Source organism: Lycium barbarum, chromosome 8 (assembly GCF_019175385.1).
Source record: "Lycium barbarum isolate Lr01 chromosome 8, ASM1917538v2, whole genome shotgun sequence".
Taxonomy (NCBI): Eukaryota; Viridiplantae; Streptophyta; class Magnoliopsida; order Solanales; family Solanaceae; genus Lycium; species Lycium barbarum.
Genome location: NC_083344.1, coordinates 101,628,222 through 101,642,357, shown reverse-complemented (window position 1 = coordinate 101,642,357; position 14,136 = coordinate 101,628,222). Strand labels below are relative to the sequence as shown.

The following is a 14,136-nucleotide window of genomic DNA, read 5'->3' as shown; positions in this document are numbered from 1 at the left end:
TTTTACTAGGTCAATTTCCATTAGATGAGGGTTAACGCCGCAAATTCATGTTAATTATTCTATCTCAATCCCGTTCTTCCTCTTCCGAGTTTCAAACAAAATAAATGGCGAGTCCTAGGGTTAACTACTCCCTTGAGAAACATTGAAGAATAAGAATAATTAAAATAACAATAACTTACTTGATTAAAAATATTGTCGATCAATAAATAAGCACAACAAGAGTTTCAATCTCAATTGTCAAAAAGAAATTCCCATCAACAAGGTTTGAATAAAAGAAAGAAAATATACGTAGGAACCCTAGCCTCCAAACTTGTGTTTTATGCCAAAGATAATTTTGCAATGCTCCCAGTTGGCTTTTAAATGAACTGGATTAGAAAAAATCGTCAAAATCCAAGTTCTGCTCGGACTACGCCGGAAGACCTTCAGCGCGAACGCGCCACGTGGCAGTGCGAACGCATGGATTACGTCAGCAAGACTTCTCTTCTTTAGCGCGAATGCGTGACACACTCGCGCGAACGCGCAGGCTAATTTTTGACCAAAATTTCCAGAATCTCCAGTTTTTTCTAGTGATCAACTTTTTTCCTTTTTTTTCGCTTGTTTTCCACACTTAGGATCTAGTGACCTCGTATTACCTGAAACATAATAAAAACCACATAAAATTACATAGACTTGTGTAAAAATAAGTAAAACTTATGGCCGAAAAACATCGATTATGGCGTAAAATCACGCCACATCAAGGGATAGTCTATTGCACGTACCAGCTGAAAAGCTGGAAATGACTAAAGAACTTCACCACCTAGCAAGCCTAGGAGTTCGCTTATTAGATTCAATAGATATTGGGGTTGCCCTACAGAATATGTCACAATTGACTCTTGTCTCGGAAGTAAAGGCTCAGTTGTATGAAGATCCAGTTCTAGTCAATCTCAAGGAAGAAGTTCAACAAAATCGGATTTCAGCCTTCGACTCGATTCAGATGGGATTCCTATACATCGAGGTCGTTTGTGTGTTCCAAATGTAGCCGAATTTTGGGACAAAATTATGTCAGAATTTCATTATTCCCGGTATTCTATACATCTTGACTCCACAAAGATGTATCATGACCTCAACGGCTTCTGCTTATGGAGCGATATAAAGAAAGATATTGCGAGCTTTGTATACCATCGCCCTACTTTCCAATAGGTGAAGATTGAATGCCACAAACCAAGCGGCTTATTGCAGGAGTTAGAGATCCCGGTTTAGAAATGGGAAGTGATTAATATGGATTTCATAACGGGATTGCCCCGTTCTTATACCAAGTTTGATTTTATTTGGGTAATCGTTGATAGGCTAACCAAATCATCCAATTTCTTACCAGTAAAGACTACTTATATTGATAAAGATTATGCCAAGTTGTACATTAAGGAGATTGTGCGTGTTCATGGTATTCCTATGTCTATTATTTCTGACAGAGGCTCTCAATTTACGGCAAACTTCTGGAAATCTTTCCAGAAAGGTCTTGGCACTCAGGTGAGTCTTAGTACAGCCTTTCACCCACAGACAAACGGCCAGGCAGAGCAAACTATACAGACTTTGGAAGATATGCTACGGGCTTGTGTACTGGATAATTATTTACCTGTTATAGAGTTTTCCTATAATAATAGCTATCATGCCAGTATCAAAATGGCTTCGTATGAGGCTCTGTACGGTATAAAGTACAGGTCTCCTGCCGGTTGGTTTGAAGTCGAAGAAGCAAGTTTGTTTGGGCCAGATCTGTATATCAGGATATTCAGAAGATAAAGCTTATTTAGGAACGGCTGTGTATAGCTCAGAGTTATCAGAAATCTTATGCAGATGTACGATGACAAGAATTGGCATTTCAGGTAAGTGATTGGGTGTTTCTAAAAATATCACTTATGAAGGGCGTAATGAGGTTTGGTAAGAAGGGAAACTCAGTCCCCGATACGTCAGACCTTATAAGATCGTCCGACGAGTAGGCCAGGTAGCTTATGAATTGGAGTAGCCAGCAGAGCCGTAATTAGTCCATCCGATCTTCCATGTATCTATGTTGAGGAAATGTATCGGAGATCCTTCCAGAATCGTACCTGTTAACAATATACAAGTTACAGAAAGCTTATCCTATAAGGAATAATCATTTGCCAGTCTCGACAGACAGGTCCGCAGACTTAGGACTAAAGATGTGGCTTCGGTAAAGGTTCTGTGGAGAAGTAAGGACAAGGGAGAGATGATGTGGGAAGCGAGGCGGAAATGAAGTCCAATACCCTCACTTATTCCCTGTTACAGATGATGCTATCCCAGAAGGAACTTTACAGGATTCCGCTCTACCAACAAATGACTTGCAAGGTAAAAATCATATTTAAACTTTTTGAGAGGCAATGTAATGGGAAATTTTATTATGTTATTCTATGAGTATATGTTGTCGAATACGGTATCCTCTAAGGTTTGTAGATTGGGTTTGCTGTATGCAAGCATTGGTAGTACCGAGTTTATAAAGGAAACTCTGCCGAAATTTTCACAGAAATTAGGATAAACAAGTATACCTCGCATTCTCTAAAACATTCGAGGACTAATGTTCTTGGGGGGGGGGGGGGGGGGGATGTTACATCTTGCCTTTCAAAAAGCTAGTATGTCTTGTACCATGTAGTATATGCCCGTAAAATGATGTCTTTGAGCTCACGAGAGATACGAGCCATGACGAATACGTTTACGCTACATCTTGCTCTTCGAAAACTAAGTACGTCACGAATTCGTCGACGTATGCTTCCAAGTTAAGGACCGCTAGTGTCATAAGTAAACAGAAGTAAGCCCGAAGAGGCCATGGAACTCATATAAGGTTAATCAAGACTTTAAACAAGTTTTAAAGTTAGTATCTAAAGGTTCTGGGATCAAGCGAATTGAAAGAAGTAAGTTATCGAAACTTTGGGAAAAACTTGGCAGAATTTGGGACGAGATTTTTTAGCCAACTTCAAAAGCGTATATCTGTTAGCATATGAGAATTTATGGAGTGAATCAACTATCCAACTTGAAGTTCATTGAGTCTAGTTTTCAACACAACAAGCCGTTCGTCGAGAAGACATCGAAGTAGGAAGTTATGAGCCTTTCAAGACAAACTACTCCAGTAGTGCATTTTGAAATTTCGGGGCAACTCGGTGACCCGTCAAGCAACTCGACAGTCCGTCCAGGTTGTCGTCTAGTTGAGGCGGTGGTACAGACCTATGAGGGTATAAAAACTCCATCCCACCTGATTTTCATCATTATCCAACTCCTCAATACCTCCATATACCTCCATATACTTCTTTCAATACATTTTACTCACTAGATCACTAGTCACTCCAATTTGTACTCTAATCAGCTCGGGAAGCGTGTGGCAATGTCTTATTATTGTAATTGTTGTTGGAATATAACAGGGAAGGTGGGATCACGAGTTCGAGGCTAACAAGGATCAACCTAAGCTTAGTAAGGTAAGATCTTCCTTTATATCTACGGAATTAACTCGACTCAAGGTTATATTTGCTAGATTATAACATATGTTTAGTCGAATTGAGAAAAAGACGGAATAACCCTATGTTAACATTGTTGATTGGGTGATATAGATATAGGATTGAGCTTGATGTTGCATGTGTTGAGTTGGTTGTTGTTATAACCTTGGGAACGTAGTAGAAATAAGGGAAATTCTGCCCAATTTTTCGTAACCCGAATCACTCTTCAATATGCAACTCATATACGTTGATATACAAGCATGATAGGTTATACCTAAAGACATATCTTTCAATATAGGTTCGGGGCAGGAATGAGCATCAGAATAAGGATTCGTTCAAGATGACATCTCAATAAATAAGGTATGTAAGTTGTTTGCTACTCCTCTTTCCTTGGCACGAATCTAAATTTAACGCACCTATGTATATACCCTGATTATTCTACTCCATTCGTGTATCACTTCTTATAGATGTTCTTTATTGAATTACTTACTTGTTTTTCCCAATTAGTTTGATATACTTCTCGAATGATTATTGAAATATCATCATGTTTATCATCATTAATTTATTTCTTTGAGTTCGATACGAATTTCATAATTCATTCGGAGGTTATTGACCTTACGTCACTCCGAAAGGCCCAGATATCATTTCTATTATTTCCTCATGCATTGTTTTTTTTTTTTGTGTGTGTGTGTGTATGTGTATGTATGTATGTATGTATTCATTATTTTACTACACCGCGTCGGCTATAGTCGGCCGGGCAGGCACGTAGATGTGCATACCACTACAGTGGGCATGTTATGATGAAGATGTTCCCTAGACGCGGGTTGAGGATGATTTGATGATGATGATGTACTATAAGTATATACTTGCATATGATTTTTAAACTCATGCAATGCATATTGCACGTCCTCAAATGGCTCAAGTGAAATACTATTCTTTTATATCTATGTCTTACTTATGTTATTGCTTCCTGCCTTACCTACTGAGTACTTCTATTTGTACTGACGTCCCATCCCTCGGGACACTGCATTTCGTGCTGCAGGTCCTGACAGGTGTAGCGAAGGACCTCCACCATTGTAGGATTTTCGGATTCAACGAGTGTCAGCAAGTGCCACTACTCCGGACTTGCTATCTTTTGATATACTTATGTTATCATGATATATGTTCATATGCTATGGGTATGTCGGGGCCCTTTCCTGACCTTTATGTTTTTGTATGCACACTGTTAGAAGCTCATAGACATAGTGGTAGATGTAGACGTTGTGTCTGGCCTCGTCGGTCTTGTTTTGGTTTGATGTTCTCCTTGTAGCCTTGTCGGCTTTATGATACTTATGATGTTTGCAGCGTCCTTGTCGGCTTGCTTCTGTATATATATATGTTGGATCATTGCATATTTCTATGATTGGGAGTTTTCTGCGTACATGTATCTTTTGAGTCATGTTTGAGTCATACTATATCGAATAACGACTATATGATAATCATGATAATTGTTACGTCAGGTGGTATCCGGCCTACAGGTCGATGCCCGTCATGCTTCGCGTCGGGGTGTGACAAAAACGCACAAAAGGAGGTTTGCACTAATGGTGAAAATAAGAGTTAGAAGAGATTTAATGGGTGAAGGTGACAAAGTAGGAGGAAGGTAAAGGGTGGAAGACGACACAGAAGAAAAGAGAAAGAAAAAAATGATGTTTTTTTTTGGCGTTTAAACATTCTTGGATAAGGTATTACACTCATTGTGCTAATTGTGTTTAATAGGCACAGTTTAACTATAGATCAAGTGTTCAAAAGAAAAATAGTATTTGTTGAAGTATTAAATGAAAATTTGAGTCAATTTTAAGAAGTCGTCTATATATTTGGACTATATTAAATTTTGTACATAGGAGCAGGGCTAGGCCATACTCCCAGTTCCCACTACAAACATACAGCTTGATCCTATCACTACATTTTGTTACCCTAATTAAATTTCAACTTGTATAAAGTTGAACACGTAAACACAAATGCTGACGTTGCATATAAATTTTGGAGGTATCTAAACGATCATTTTGTAAGTTGGAGCGTTCAACTGACAAAGTGGAGACAAGTGAGATGTCTACTTATGCACAACCAAAGTTAGAGGGCGTACTTGCCAGCTGAGACCAAGTTTGAGGACATGTTTTATGTATTATCCTAAATAAAAAGGCAAAGGGAGACTCTCCCTATACTTTGTCACCCCAATTCACAAGCTTTCACTTCACAAATAACTACATAAGAGATCTTGATGGCTGGAGAGACAAATCAATCTTGAAGTTCCATAGTCACAACGGAGAGATCCAAGAGGTAAGCAAGATGAAGAGCTACAAATAGCACATCGTGATGCTTCCATTGATGGCTCATAGGCATCTAATACCATTCTTGTCTCTGGCTCTGAAAATTCAAGAAAGAACTAATATAGAATCACCATAGCCAGCACTAGACTTAACATTCTCTATCTCAACTTAGCCATTTCAAAGGAACAAACCAACTCATCAATTGATGACCAAATCCAGTTAGTGGAACTTGCTTTCAACTCTGAAGACCATGGCTTGCCACCCAATGTAGAGAACACTGAGGCCTTGCCTGTCACAGACTTGATAAAGCTCTTCAAATCCTCTACTTCTCTTGAGCCCCACTTTCATGACTTTGTCTATACTCCACTTTGCATAATTTCTGATGTTTTCTTTGGATGGGCTAACAAGGTTTCCAAGTCTTGTGGTACTATCAATGCTGTTTCGTTACAGGAGGCGCTTATGGATTTGCAGCCTATTTTTCACTATGGGTAAATCTCCCTCATTATCGATTCGCCAAAAGTGGAGGTGAGTTCATGATTCCTTGTTTTCCAGAGAGCTGCCTTTTCCATATATCTCAAGGTCATCCTGTTGTTAGAGCTGCAAATGGAACTGATTCTTGGTCAAGTTACTTTAGGCCTCAGTTATTACTTTCTTTAGACTCTTTTGGTTGTGTCACGACCCAACCCCGTAGGCCGTGACTAGTGCCCGAATTGGACACTCATATTGCCTATTAACTGTAATCATTTATAACTAGCAGGTCATGAACTTATTTGTATAAAAAGGTAGGGTGTTATTTTAAAGCTGTCAAAATTTTGTATGTCGTAGGCACCTGTCTCCTGAGGAGTTACAATTTCTAAACAACAACATATATATTCCTACGCAAGCCGACAAGGCTGCTACGATATGCAACATACCAAACATACATATATATGCAAGCCGACAAGGCTGCCATTACGAATGGGTACACCCCAAACATAAGTCATAGTCATACAACTCATCAAAAATTACATACAGACCCACACAAATGTCCACAGACCTCTAAGAGTAACGGCAATATCATATGACGGGACAGGGCCCCGCCGTACCCCGAGTAAACACTTATATATACCATAAAAGGAAGTTATACCACAGGCTAGGCTCCGGAACAAAGGAGCAGTCCAAAATAGCTGAATAGGTACCCTAAGCTGACGGATCTCCAAAACGACCGTCTGTACCTGCGGGCATGAACGCAGCCCCCCGAAGAAAGGGGGTCAGTACGGAATATGTACTGAGCATGTAAAGCATGAGATGTAGTAATAGACTCATAAGGAGACAAAGTATGTAGGACCCAATGCAACAATCAGAAATTCATAAAACTTGCCTTTGGACATATTTCATCTGTATCATTCTCATATCAATATCGTTATAGAGTTTTGTAATCAAAGCTGCATAATCATTCTGTATATAACATATATATAACGTGTCCCGGCCCTTTAATGAGGGACTCGGTAATTAAAATCATAGCATCATAAACATAAACATAGACGTGTCCCGGCCCTTTAATAAGGGACTCGGTAATAGGGAATATGCCCTCCTGGCCACCATCTCCATATCATCATGTCATCATATCATTACATCATCATATCATCATATCATTATATATATATATATATATATATATATATATATATATAACGTGTCCCGGCCCTCTAGTGAGGGACTCGGTGATTAATATAGTAAATATGCGCACGAGAACGTGTCCTGGCCCGGGACTCAGTGAAGGATATAGCGGTAAGCACGAGCAGAATAAATAGCAACCACATATTTGCAATTAATTCTTTGAGACTCAATGGACCAGCACTAACCAGCTCTAAAGTGTCGAAATAATATATATATATTGAGTTCTTTTAAGTCTCATAACAAACTATAACAAGAAACGTTTCAGATTTCTTGTACATGTATCAACTTAACATGGTGTATCTTTCGAAAGTCAAGTATGCCTCTATTTGTGAAATTCTTTAAGAGTAGGAACTTCTATACATCATTCATTAGTCAATCATATAGTAGGAGACAATAGCATTAAGGAAATATAGAATCATAAGTCATGCATGGAACTAGAGAGTAGAATTTACCCCAAGGTTCATATCGTTTCATACTTACGTCTAGGACATGCCAAAAGAAAGAAAGAATAGGCTTTACATACCTTTAGCGTTTAGTCGTATTATAACTTGTACTTGCTGCCCAAAAACACTTATCCTATATTAAGATATCAAGAGCTACAATTAGTCTACAAAGGAATTTAATACGTATTTTGACGCTCACAATCCCTTTCTAACATTTAAACGACGTTTCGTTCGCATTCAAACCAACTAGCGCTACAAGCTAACATTGCTAATCGTTCTTTCATATATTAATCCAAACTTGTTTAAACATGACTTAGGGAACTTGGGCAGTCCATACATCATTCAAAACTGTCCCATACACACAGCTAAACAACACACATAACATTTCCATTCTCACTTAGCAATTTTCCAGTTTTAACTTACAACAACAACAACACGTTTAATGACATTACTTTCATGATTCTTGGAACTGTTTTAGCATCATTTCCATTCTTACAACAGCCCACAAATCATTCCAATTTCGGCCTGAATCATTGCACTTCACTTTCACTAAACGTTCACAACAAGAATCAACACTCAACACATACAAATTCACTTCTAGCACTAAAACAGTCCACTGTTTTGGACTGCTTGTATGCTTCAACATAATTCATTTCTTTAACACCTCAATTCACATATTCAACATGCATACAATACACCACAATGTCCATAACAACAACAATCAAAATGTGACACAAAACAGTCCATAATCTCCCCTAAAACAGTCCCCTCACACGGCTACAACACCACTCCAACAACTTCATGATTTTCATCCATTTATCCATACTACAACACATTCAATCCACTTCCAATACATGTACAAGAAGATTAAACATGATTCCCTTAAAGCCTACAACACACGGCTCATTTAAATTTTAAGAAAAACAGTCCAATACCAACATACAACATCATAAACCAACTTGTACAATCTTTGTTCATTTACGTATGTTGACACATATTCAATTCATCAACAATACAAGCAAAATGAAATCAACCATGACTTCACCACTACTCACGGATCACCCCCTACTTCAACTACAACAACAATCCAACAACCTTCATGAACTATACATTCAAATCATCATGCAACACAAGAACAATAAACATTCTTACCTTACAACTTGTTCTTCACTTTGGCCGAATCTTCAACCCTATTGAGGTGCTACACCTCCTTGTTTCTTTTCCGCAACTACTACACGTTCTTGTACACTAGATGAGGAGTAAAATTGGTGAAGAAACTGATTTTTTTTTGGAGCAAAACTTGGAGCTCATTCTCGGCCAGCCATGGCCGAGAGCTTCTCTCTCTATTTCTTGGTTTCTCTCAACTTTGTGAAGGTGAAATGGCTAACTAGTTGAACCATGAATCAGCATTTTTTTTCTTATATATGCAGTCCACAAGTTGGACATGTGTCCACTTAAATTTTTGGGTCAAGAATCTTTGACCATTTCACTATAATGCACGGCCAAACATGGCTTAGAATAAGGGACTGATTTTTGTTCCCAATCCCACTTAATAATTTAACCATTGTTACTTTAATCCCATTTTGCTGCCCAAGAAGGCCTTACACGTTCCCCCAACTAAGCAGGGGCAAAAATCTGATTTTGTCATGTATTTGTGGGGCCCACACGGCCACTAGTGAAAAATTTGTGAACATTTAAGTCTTAATACTCAGCCCAACTTGAATTGTCCATATCTCCTTACCCATTATCATTTTGACGAGCGGTTTGTTGCGTTGCAAACTAGACTCGATGAACTTAATTTTAGGATTTTGAAACACCTTAAAACTCATTATATACTAGGAGATATGCCTCCTACAATATAGGCTAAAATCGGGTTCGAGATTTTACTGAAGTTGTTCCGATTCATTTCGTTTAACTTCTAATCCTCTTCCAACCTCATATAACCTCTTATACACATATATATACACACTTATATACATCAATAAAAATCCATATACACGTCTCGAAGGGTCCGGAGAATCACAATAACCTTAAACATAACTAGAGAACTCACAAAGCTTCAACGAAACTTCAATCGCAAAAGTATATTCCTATCTTTTGTCCATCTTCTATATCATTACTAATAATCTCAAATACTTTAAAAGGTCACTCACATCACCTCATATACATACTCATAACACGATTTCAAATCCTTTAGGTTACCATGTCACCTCGAGATACTTAAGACAACCATATATATAACGATATTCTTACTAACTCGATTAACTTTCCTTGAACCTTCTTAACTCATTCTTTCTTGTTTTAATACAGTAGCACGGATTATTATGGAGTGTAACAGGTTGGTTATGCAATACTTTAGAGGAAATAGAACCTCTAGGATCAGATGCACTAACAATATTCACCAAGCTTCCTGTTTGGTGCATCGGGCCACTTCTTCCACAGACAATACTAGTCAAACAACAATCTTCTAGTACTTCATCTATCCTTAATGTCCGAAATTCGGGGAAACAACATGGACTTTCACCTGAAAAATGCATAGAGTGGCTGGATAAGCAAACTCGAGGCTCAGTACTTTATGTCTGTTTTGGTTCCCAAAATACAATCTCTGTTTCTCAAATGATTGCATTAGGTTTAGGCTTGGAATATAGTGAAAGACCATTCCTTTGGGTCATTAGGCCTCCCATTGGTTTGAACCATAAGGTTGGTGATGAGTTCATTTCTGATCAATGGCTGCCAGAAGGGTATCAAGAAAGAATTGAAAAGGGAAACAAAGGATTATTAGTCCACACATGGGCACCTCAGCTAGAAATTTTGTGTCACAAGCCATTGTGGTTGGAATTCTGTAATGGAGAGTTTGAGCCAAGGTGTTCCTATCATTGGGTGGCCAATAGCAGTTGAACAAGCTTTCAACTCAAAGATGTTAATGGAGGAAATGGAGGAAATGGGGGTTTGCATAGAGCTAACTAGAGGGGCTCAAAAAGAGAATAGGTGAAAAGTGTTATAAATTTGGTTTTAAACAAAGAGGGGAAAGGAAAGGAAATGAAGGAGAAAGCTGTTGGTATTGGAGAAAAATGGTTCTTCTGTTCAAGCCATTGATGATTTTGTGTCTGCACTTTTATCTAAGAGAATTGCACAAACATAGGTTCTTGATTTTTGTAACTGCATAAGACTTGCATATTAGTTGAAACAAAGTGCATGCCTATTTCTTGTTTAGTCAAATGATTATATTAGTATTTACCTACTTCATTTTAATGGCTCGAACGCGAGACATCTGGTTAAGGATGGAGGGATACTTATCATCCCACTACAACCCCTATGTTGTAGAAAATTCTAAAATAATCCAATGGAGTAAAATCAAGCAAGAGAATCTAAACGAAAATTATAGAATGATGGAGTAGGCAAGACGTTTTCAGGAAACTATCTTTAAGATAGTAATTTCCTCCACATATTGCAAATGATTAAAAGGAAGTCTATTCCCAGGATACAATGCCTACTATAAAAGTTAAAGTTGCACTTTTTGATTTCTCCAACCACAATAACTCAACCCAAAAGAATGAAGGATTTGGAGGAAGAAAAAGAAGAAAATGAAGGATTTGGAGGAAGAAAAAGAAGAAACTAATAGAATATTTTTAAGTTGAAAACCGCTGAAAAACTGAAATGAAACGGAGAGTTATTCGTACTTTTAGTCTCTGCCAAAGGCCACTTTTATGGCCAAAAATATGCCTCCTCCTACTGAGTGATTTAAACCCCAACTTCAAATAGAAAACAACGTATGATTTAAAAATGAACCAACACAATTGTTGGTTTCCAACAGAAAAAAGCGTTACTTTCAAAATTAAATTAGTATTCCTTTGTTTTATATATATTTAAATATTATAATTAAATAATACTTATATATTGTCTTATATCAATCCCCCATTTATTATTTAATAATAATATACAGACTCACAAATGCACGAAGGACATTATTGGGTATTTACATAACACATAACTAAAGGTAGCTAACCAGCCTTGAACCTTTAGCTTGAATATGAATATAAAATCCATATTCATATTAAACATGAGTTATTATTCTGCAATGGCGGCGCCGATTTAATATAGGCCTTGCGCTCAGTCCTATTTCAGAAAGTACTCTAGATTCACCATTAAATCCATAGAAAGCAGCCTCTCACTTTCATACTCGCTTTGGCAATCTCATCAACGGTGTCACAACCGCTTTATCACCCCTCTTTAATTTATGAGACTGTTAAGAACATAGTTCATCCTTCTCGTGGTGAATCAATGCATATAGCCAAACATGGAACTTTAAAGGAATAGTAATTTATTTATGTTGAATTATCATCCCCACTATTCCTTGAATATATTTTATGCACCAGAAAACATAACCTCTGCGTTAACATTTCTTGGATAATTTTTTAAGATTTATCTTTGAACTCTTAGAATATGAATTTTCACTTATAACTGACATTCACATGATAAGTAGATGTCATTCAAAATTATCTCTTTAAAATGGTGATAGCCCCATGTTTTCCATGGCTTTCTCAATTTTCTCACCTGATAAAGTTTTTGTGAGAGGATCTGCCAACATCTGATTAGTAGGAAGATATTCAACAGATGTTTTTCCTTTTTCACAAGACTTCTCACTTGATTGTATCTCATGGCAATATGCTTGCTATTGCCAGACATCCTCTCATTTTTGTATTGTGAATCGCAGCTTGATTATCACAATATAAAGTAATAGGTCCCTTATGTTTATTAATATCATGAATCTCCTAATCCATAGAACATCTCTGCTAACAAGAGACATAGATATGAATTCAGATTCCATAGATGACAGTGCAACACAAGATTGTTTCTTAGAGGACCATGTCACTATAGCTCCTCTTATAGTGAATAACCTTCCGCTTCTAGACTTTGAATTACTTACACTAGAAGCCCAACTGGCATCACTGTAACACTCTAAAACAGAAGACGTGCACTTAATTATAATGTAGACCATAGTTCAATGTATGCTTCAAATATCTCATTAATTTAGTAATAGCTTTCCAATGCTCATGACTAGGATTACTAGTAAATCTACTAAGCATACCAACAACACATGCAATGTCTGGTCTAGTATAATTCATAGCATACATTAAACTACCAATTATCTTAACATGCTGTTCTTGATTAATAGGATCACCAATATTAGGGACTAAATTAATATGAGGACCAAGAGGAGTTTTACTAAGTTTACAATCTTCAAAATTAAATTTTTGAAGCAACTTCTCAATATAATGTGACTGTGTAAGAATAAATTCATTTTCTTTTCTAATCACTCTAATACCTAGTATCACATTAACAGGACCTAAATCCTTTATATCAAATATTTGCATAAGAAACATTTTGTTTCATTAACACATGCAATATTAGAACCAAATATAAGTAAATCATCAACATATAAAGTAATAAGAACTTTATAATCAGAAATGCATTTATAAAAGACACAATTTTCTACTTTACTACATGTAAAACCAATAGATTTAATCTCCTTTTTAAATTTTTTATACCATTGTCTAGGTGCTTGTTTAAGTCCATATAAGGATTTGTTGAGTTTACATACCTTGTGTTCTTCTCCGTTCACTAAATAACCTTCAGGTTGTTGAATGTAAATTTCTTCATCTAACACGCCATTGAGAAATGTCGTTTTGACATCCATTTGATGAACTTCCAAATTTAAATAGAAGCAATAGCAAACGTAATTCTAATAGTAGTAATATTAGTAACAGGAGAAAATATTTCAAAATAATCAATACCTTCTTTTTTACTATAACCTTTTGCTACTAACCTTGCTTTATATCTGTCTATACTCATCGGCTTTAAGTTTCTTCTTTAGAACCCATTTGCAACCAATAGTCTTAGTATTAGGAGGAAGTTCTGGTCCAAGTATTATTATCATTAATAGACTTAATCTCGTCATCCATAGCCTTCTTCCAAAGATTAGCATCAGGTAGAGACATAACTTCTTGATAGGTTCTAGGATCCTCTTCTACAGAATATGTAAACATTCCAGGTCCTAGATCCTTTTCTATCCTACATCTCTTACTTCTCCTTAACTCAAGACTACTTGTATCAACATGTGTGATAGGAGAAGGGTAATTTACATGCTTGGGAAAAAATTAGAATCTACATCTCGTATTTGAATATTTGATTCTAATTCATTTGACAAGTCTTGCTCAAGTTCTAATGCAATAGCATCTTTAATAGTCAAAT

At 36.9% G+C, this 14,136-nt stretch overlaps 1 pseudogene; it reads left to right on the top strand.

The window, feature by feature from the left end:
- The first annotated feature begins 1,257 nt into the window (after window positions 1-1,257).
- On the top strand, window positions 1,258-10,980 carry LOC132608027 (UDP-glycosyltransferase 92A1-like; annotated as a pseudogene).
- The last annotated feature ends 3,156 nt before the right edge of the window (window positions 10,981-14,136 follow it).